Source organism: Myotis brandtii, unplaced genomic scaffold (assembly GCF_000412655.1).
Source record: "Myotis brandtii unplaced genomic scaffold, ASM41265v1 scaffold49, whole genome shotgun sequence".
Taxonomy (NCBI): domain Eukaryota; kingdom Metazoa; phylum Chordata; class Mammalia; order Chiroptera; family Vespertilionidae; genus Myotis; species Myotis brandtii.
In genome coordinates, this window is record NW_005368707.1 from 901,911 (window position 1) to 910,971 (window position 9,061).

At 37.7% G+C, this 9,061-nt stretch overlaps 1 protein-coding gene across 6 annotated transcripts in view; it reads right to left on the bottom strand.

The window, feature by feature from the left end:
* Positions 1–9,061, bottom strand: part of ZEB1 (zinc finger E-box binding homeobox 1) — a 276,709-nt gene that overhangs the window by 209,568 nt on the left and 58,080 nt on the right. Inside the window, exon 3 of one of the 6 annotated variants that reach the window (XM_014547959.1) lies at positions 5,751–5,905. The exons of the other annotated variants lie outside the window; for them this stretch is intronic. The gene's annotated coding sequence lies outside the window, so the exon portion shown is untranslated. The remainder of the gene's footprint in view (positions 1–5,750; positions 5,906–9,061) is intronic. 6 annotated transcript variants of the gene reach the window in all.

Sequence of the window (9,061 nt, forward strand, 5' to 3'; positions counted from 1 at the left end):
CAGGCCTGGTCACCCCCAACTGCCCTTCCCTGCTGGCCCCGTCACCCCCAATTACCTTTCCCTGCTGGCCCAGTCACCCCTAACTGCCCTCCCATGCAGGCCTGGTCACCCCCAACTGCCCTTCCCTGCTGGCCCCGTCACCCCCAATTACCTTTCCCTGCTGGCCCAGTCACCCCTAACTGCCCTCCCATGCAGGCCTGGTCACCCCCAACTGCCCTTCCCTGCTGGCCCCGTCACCCCCAATTACCTTTCCCTGCTGGCCCAGTCACCCCTAACTGCCCTCCCATGCAGGCCTGGTCACCCCCAACTGCCCTTCCCTGCTGGCCCCGTCACCCCCAATTACCTTTCCCTGCTGGCCCAGTCACCCCTAACTGCCCTCCCATGCAGGCCTGGTCACCCCCAACTGCCCTTCCCTGCTGGCCCCGTCACCCCCAATTACCTTTCCCTGCTGGCCCAGTCACCCCTAACTGCCCTCCCATGCAGGCCTGGTCACCCCCAACTGCCCTTCCCTGCTGGCCCCGTCACCCCCAATTACCTTTCCCTGCTGGCCCAGTCACCCCTAACTGCCCTCCCATGCAGGCCTGGTCACCCCCAACTGCCCTTCCCTGCTAGCGATCTTGTGGCGACCATCTTTTGACCACATGGGGGTGGCCATCTTGTGTGAGGGTGTGACAGTCAATTTGCACATTACCTCTTTATTATATAGGATATATATACACACATATTTAATAATAATTCTAAAATTATTTCAGTTGGTCCAACTTTGTGAACTAGGACATTTTTGAAATGAGGAAATTATCATCATGATTGTTATTGTTAACTATATAATATATAGAGCCCTTTCTATAAGCACTTTCTGTGTGCCACATACAGTTTTAAGAATTTTATTTGCATCAAATAATTTTTTTCTATAAGGTATGTACTCTTATGATCCCCATTTTAAGGATGAGGAAACTGAAGCACAAAGGAGTTACACAACTTTCCTAAGATTGCAAAGCTTCTGTCAAGAATTAGTACTCAAACCCAGCAGGCTTGACTCTAGAGCCCAATTTCTTCACCACCACGACTCAGAAGTTACTAATGTAACAGTGCTACATATAACTTTATTAAATGATCTGTATAATACAGAATATACACTATAGGCAGTATGAGTTTGTTCTGCTAATATTCACATTGCTTGGTACTTCAGAAACTTGAAGACCTTTCTATAGCAGTTTCTTGTTTATTTTTAAATATTTTTTTTATTGATTTCAGAGAGGAAGGGAGAAGGAGAGAGGGAAGCATCAATGATGAGAGAGAATCATTGATCAACTGCCTCCTGCATGGCCCCTACTGGGGATCGAGCCCATAACCTGGGCATATGCCCTGACTGGGAATCAAACTGTGACCTCCTGATTCATAGGTCGACACTCAAACACTGAGCCACACCTGCTGGTCTAGCAGTTTCTTATTTTAAATAAGCTATTTTAAAAGACTATTTCAGTCTCTACTAGTTTCTAAGATATATTCTCAAAGAATTTTGTCCAATTTTTATGTAAAAAAAAACACCACCCTCATTTCATGAGGAAAGTAAACTGATTAAATGATTAGCAATTCTCAAAGTATCCATAAGAAAGGTATTCTTTGTTATTATAATATCACAAGCTTCTATACTTTATTATAGTTAATTATTTAATACCTATCTTCCTTGGCAGACTATAATTATCACATCAGTCTTATTTGTGACTATGCCCCCAATGAGTGCAATGGCTGACATAAAACAGACTGTCAATAAGAATTTACAGAATAAATGAATAGGACTTGCTCTTCTATCTATTAAGTTTATTTAGTAAAAAATCCACTATAAGCAGTAACTTAATATTTCTAGTAATACACATTTCATATAATAGTAAAATATTTTACATATTTATATCATTATTATGAATATATTCATTTTTAAGATGTGCCACAAATTTCCTTCAAAAAATGTTGTGCTTTATATCAGCAAGAATTCCTTCCTGATAAACTTTTGTCACAGATTCTTAAAATAATGAACCTTGAAAGGCAATCCATTTTATTTTCCATATTTATAAGCTTCTTTCCTATTCTAAACTTAAAATGTTCTTTTATTTCCCACAACTATCAATAATAACTTTCATTAAAATTTTCCTTTCTCTCCCTGGCCAGTATTGCTCAGTAGTTAGAGCGTTGGCCTGCTCACTAAAGGGTCTCAGGTTGGATTACCCATCAAGGGCACGTACCTGTGTTGGAGTTTCGATCTCTGGCTCCAGTTGAGGCATGTACAGGAGGCAACCAATTGATGTATCTTTCTCACATCGATGCCTCTCTCTCCCTCTCTCTCTCTCTCCCCCCCTCCCTCCCTCCCACTTTCTCTAAATATCAGTGGAAAAAATACCCTTGGGTAAAGATTAACAATAAAAAAAAATTTCCTCTCTCAAACTTGCAATTTCATACAATTGGTAATCACCATTTCTTTTTATAGTAGTAGCCTCAAAGTTAAAAAGACAAGCTATTATATTACAACATATACTAACCCAATCAGATGCTATATTGTCTGCTATACGAAAAGTTATATAGTTAAAAACTGATGACTATTGGTAGACCTTAGTTTGCTTAGAATTAAGGGTCATTTTTCACTCTTTTCAGTAAAGGAAATGCTACATATCAATCCGTGATGTTTATACTAGTATACTCTATGTTTCAAATATCTTTATGTAGTTAAAAACCCAATTCTCCACCTGACATCATGGACCAGTAAAAGCTAATAGCAGACCTAAAAAGAGCTGTCACAGAAACAAGGTCATGGACACTGCACTCCAATTGGGATATATAGGAAGGACATCTTTCTCCCAGACATGACAAGTGTAACTGCCTAGGTATCTGACCTTAGATCTTCAAAGCAGAACACTTAAAAGTGAGGTTGGTGACCTTCTTTTGAGTATAGCCAGAAAAAAATTTTAGAAGTCACCATAGAGATTAAATTCAAAATAATAATTTTGAGGAAAAAGTTAACAATGGAGTTAATTTGAATTTTGCCATTTGAAAAAGATTCATGTTTACTTATATTTAAATGGTTTAAATATTTTAGTAGTAAAGTTCATTTCTATTATAAGAAGAAGCTTTTCTGATTTTAGTTTCATATTAGATTATATGGTTTGATTGTTTATTCACATGAATAATGAAAAGCTAGTCTTCAATGTGAGTGCTGACTGATAAAACAAAAATAAAAACAACTAATTTCCTTTTTTTTTCAAAATTCTGTAATGTCTCTCCCTTAAACAAGATTCTGTGTCCTACAGAAAAAGTGTAAACATTTAGGTATCCAAATGCTCTACCATTTTATTTTTTTAAATTTAATAAATATGTATGTTCTAGAATAAATTTATTAAAAAATATACATTTTACATCTCCTTTCAAAGTGATAAAAGTGGATTAAGGAAATCATACTACCATTAAAAAAAATCTGCATGGCCCAGGCCAGTGTGGCTCAATTGGTTGGCATGTAGTCCTGTGCACCAAGGAGTTGAGGCTTACCTATGGGAGGCAACCAAACATTGTTTCTCTCTCACATCGATGTTTCTCTCTTCTTCTCTCTTCCTCTCTCTCTAAAAAAAATCTATTAAAAAATTTTAAAGTCTATATGTAACAACTCAATGATATAAAATGAGTGATAAATAAATCCCTGTACTAGCTTGATTCTAGAATGGAATATAGTTGCTAAGAAGAGGATAGCAGTTATTTTATGGTTAACTAAAGGTCTGGTGCACTAATTCGTGCACAGGTGGGGTTTGGCCAGTTCACCCCAATAGGGGTTGGGGGAACTTTGGGGGTTGGGACCAATCAGGGGGAGGGGCCATGGGCGGTTGGCCGGCTGGTCCCACCCCCTGGTCAAACTCCCGGTCGAATTCCCGGTTAAGGGGACAATTTGCATATTAACCTTTTATTATACAGGATATCCTTTAACTAACTTAAATTCAGTTGAAAAAATCAGGGTTATCATTCATTGCCTTTAATCCTGAAATGTTAAAAAGGATCCTATAAGATTCTCTCCCATAGTGAAATTCTCACATAAGAATGTTATTTTGACAAGGCTTTATTATAATAAATCTAAGAAAATAGAATAGTAGCATAAAAATTTTTATTTCTCCATGGTTAGAATTTAATCTTTCAACATGCCTTGCTCAAAGATATTAATTTAGTAGAAGTATAAACCTAACTAAAGTAAAAAATAAAGTGTTATCAATTCACTCTGAGAAATAAATGTGTTGGTCCTATGCTTTATTTATGCAGCAACCACATTGCTTCTATACTCATGGTAACATACCTTTCCATTGTATTGGTTCTAGTTACAATTTTACATTTGTTTGTATAACTTTATCTACACTATAATTAACAGCTACACTGTAAGTTCAAAAGCAATTAGGAAATATCTGTTTTTAATTGCACCATATTATCCTCAGCAGCTGTATGAATGAATCATAAACAGCAGACAATCTATAAAAATTTGAATTACTAGATAGATGGATTGAAGGACAGATGTTGCCAAGTAGAATACTGATTCTCTGTCAATGTTTGAATGCTTATAGGATAACAGATGCTATGCTACCTAGGTACTTGTCACATGTGCTATTCCTGATGTGTGTGTTATTTGGCTCTAGAAAACAGTTCAGAGCATGGTCACATTGAATTAACATCATTTAGACATCTTTGAGCAAGAAAAATTACTCAAACTCTGTCAATCTAAAAAATTATAAGTTTCACAACAGAATCACAATCTATTACTTATATTTGACCTTCATGACCCATTATACAGTTATCACAAAGCTACTATGTCCCTGGAGACACTAGAAAAAGCTCTGATAAACAGTGATTTTAGATTTCAGTCTTTAGAAGCTACTATATCCACTACTGTCTAAAGTTAACTAATAATGGAACTGATAGGACACCAAATAAAGGGATAAGTAAGAACCAAATACAATGAGAACAAAAATATTAAGTTTAAGGCCACCTGAAACATAAAAATTTAGCCAAATTTGAATTATTTTCTCTGTGCAAATGGGTAAGGCAGGAGAGAGCTGTCTGATTTTACCACCAAAATTTGATACTTTGCTATATTATGAATACCCATTCCACTCTATTTGGGGTATATAAACATCTAATCTTAAGAATTTAATATTTTCCACAGAAGTATTGTATCAATAATAAATTCTTAAAAAGTTAATATTACACTAAGTGATATTACTATGTGATATACTTTCTTTTCCCTCTATCATTTTGTAATGGAAGTAAAAACAAAACAGAAATCAACAGACTGCTGCATGATTTATGACATTTACTTTAAGTAAGAAGTATCTATGCAACTAACAGATAAATTCAGATTGGTATAATTTTTTTAAGTTAAACTTTTCTCAAGCAATATTTATAATATGCTCTTTTAAAAAATAACTACAGTAGAACTACAAAGAACTGAAGTTCTTATACTAGACATGAACTGTATAACTGATTTTCCACATTTTTATTACTATTTTTATCAATATTAAGCATATAAAATATCTTATATATAAAACCATTTTTTCATACATTTTATTACAAATGTAAGTCATTGACCTATAAACTCAGACATTTGGAATTAATTACGTCCTAAATTTTTAAGTTCTAAAATCTTAATTCGAATATAATAAATTGGTATGCTTTATACACACACACACACACACACACACACACTTTATAATTTAAGTGAAAACTCTTACCATTGATTTTCTTTTGATAGTCACTCCATTTGGTTTTCTTGATAGGGCCTTGCTATGTCAAGCAGACAGTAGACAAATCACAGAATGACATTTGGATGCTCACTTCTTCAGATAGGAGTTTTCGGCCAATTGCCAGTTGAGAATTTAGACTGAAACTAAATTACCCAAGCTTTATTAAATTGTTTCCACATCCACCAACTGATAATGTGCAATGACAACTCAAAACAAAGTGAATGATTTTGATTTACCTCTTCTCAAGCAGTAATAACATTATGTTTAAGAAGAAATGCTAGGATAAAATAAAACCAAAAACTCTCTAAAATTCGAATATCTACAAAGAACAGTTTTAAGTAAACTTTGAAGCTTTCAAAAAAAGTTGACTCTATTATTCTGTAACCAAAATGAACACATAATAAAGATGGTATTTATACAATGATGTATCTATTATCAATTATAGAGTCACAAACTTAAATTCTGTCAAATATTGACTTAAAACTAACAATATTTGGATACACTTTGACAGTATCACCCATATTCATAAAATATTTATTACATCATCAACTAATTACAGTAGCATATACCATTAGAGTTCAAGGTTATACCGAAGAGACATGCCCTGACTGCAAAGATCATTCTTTGTATTGAGACAAAATTTATGATTACAGACTTCTAATTATAACAGCTCAACCCCTTTTCTGCACCAATTTAGGCTCTTTTTCTCTTAGTTATTATTTACTAGAAGCCTGGTGCATGAATTCATGCACAGGTGGGGTCCAGCCAGCCAGCACCCAGATGGGGGCCGATCGGGGCCAGGCCAGCCAGGGAAGAGGGGCAGCGGGCGATTGGGGGTGGTGGCTGATCGGGGCCCCGACTGGGACAGTTGGCCGCTGCAGTGCATGTCATAGTGACAGGTCGTTCCAGTCATTCCGCTATTCCAGTCACTTGGCTTTTATATATATAATCTTTGCAGTCTGTCAACTATATATGACTTTCAGCCATTATGCTTTATGATAGTAGACTTTTACTCTAGATAGTCTCTGTTTTGATGCTTTTAAAATATTACGCATAGTAAATTTTCCCCAAAATGTTATGATATACCTTGGAGCCTCAATATCATTTCTGCCCAGCTGTAAGTTAGTCCATTTCAATGATTATGTATCCTTGACAATTTAAATCTTTGGAAATATAGAAAAAAGTAAAACTAAAAGTAAAACATGTCCTAATCTTCCTAAGTTATCAGGTTTACCACTGATTAAAAACTTTCTCACCGTAACCAGTTTGGCTCAGTGGATAGAGCATCGGCCTGTGGACTGAAAGGTCCCAGGTTCGATTCCAGTCAAGGGCATGTACCTTGGTTGCGGGCACATCTCCAGTAGGGAGTGTGCAGGAGGCAGCTGATCGATGTTTCTCTCTCATCGATGTTTCTAACTCTCTATCCCTCTCCCTTCCTCTCTGTAAAAAATCAATAAAATATATATATTTTTTAAAAACTTTCTGAATGTCAACTATAATATCTCCAATATTCAGTGCACATAGTTATGTAAGATTCAAATTAAAATGCTAAGCATAAGATGTACCCAAATTCTCATATATTCTGTGTGCCTGCTCTCATACATACACAGGAGTACTTGTGTACGTGCACATAAACTTCTATCCACATGTGCTTCTATACCCTGACAGACTTTCCCATATTAATAACCTGATATCATGGTATTATATGAAAAAGAATATAAGGAAATAATAAACTTATGGTTAAATCAAGAGAAGCTGACTTCAGAACAAAGCCTAGAGCTTAACAAAACTACTATGTCTTCGAGTTAATCACATTGACCCCAATAATTTGAATGCAAAACCCTTAATATCAATAACATTTTGAAAGTATTCAGAGACTAAGAGAGTTCCTTCCTGGGTACTATGAGATACAAAGGAAAAGTTAAACACTTTCCTCAAAGAGTTTATAATATAAAACTTGACATGGAGTGTGTATGTGAGGGCGAGGGGGAGAAGAACAGCTCATAAAGATATATAAATGTTTAGACTACCAAGAGAAAAACAAGTACACTGGAGCAGTTTAAATTGTTTGAATATATTTGTCACATGTGGGGCTGACCTTAAACTTTATATCAAGAATAATTTTTAGGGAGGAACCAAGATGGCAGCATAGGTACATACTTGTACTTGCTGCCTCGCACAACCACATCAAAACTTCAACTAAAAGACAAAACGGATATCATCCAGAACCACGGGAAGGCTGGCTGAGTGAAAATCCTACAACTAGAAGAAAAGAGAAAAGCGTTTTGAAACTGATAGAAGGTGCAGAAGTGCGGAGGTACAGAGACGCAAGCGGAAACGGTTTGGCAACTGGGTGCATTGTTGTCTTTTTCAATCAGAAGGGAGATACAAGCTCCCAATTGCTCTGAATTCCAGTTCCGGGTAAGACTCTGGGGACCCAGACTTAAATGGAGAGAAACTGGACTATCTTGCATCGGCCCGGAATGCGAGGGCAGCTTTCTCGCAGGGGTGCTTGCAGCAACCATTGTTCCTGCACGGGGCTGGGGGACACAGAGACCCTGGGACCTCTCCGAGGCAGAGAAGACTGGCAGCCATTGCAGTTTGCTCTGCCCCGATGATTCCCTGAGACCCCGCCCCACCCAATTTACAACCCCACCCAAGCTGTGAGCACAGGCTTTTGCATATGAATGGCCTGTTCTTTTGCAATCTAAAGCCTAACAAACTGCAGCTGGGTCAAAGAGCACAAAAGCTTCCAAAAGAAGGCCTAGAGAGCAGCCTGCATTACTTCACAGCTGCGCCTCATCTAGGCACTTCCAAACCCCAAATAAAGAGGAGGAATCTGCAGATCTCTCTGTAGCTCCTGCTGGGTGGCCTCAGGCAGTGGCTGACTTTGCACCTCCTTGGAGATCCAAGAGCCAGTGTACCCAGTGGTCAGAGTGAGACCATACCAGAGTACAACTCTTCACATCCATAAGCAACACACTCAAGGGGCAGACTCAGTGAGCACCAAAGCCCCACTGAAGCAAGTCTTGCTCCATAAGAGAGTCTCCAGCACAGCAGTTCTCCCATTGTAGACACAGCTGGTCCTCACAGCCAAATGGCCTGGTGGTCAATTCCTCCCAGTGATACCAAATAGCAATCAAGACTTAACTACAACAAGACTGTGCACACAGCCCACAAAGGGGTGCACCAAAAGTGTCCACCTTAGTTAATTAGGAAGGCTGAGCCACTGGGCCCTATAGGACACCTAGCACACAAAGCCACTCTATCAACACAGGGAAGCAGCCAAAATGCAGAGA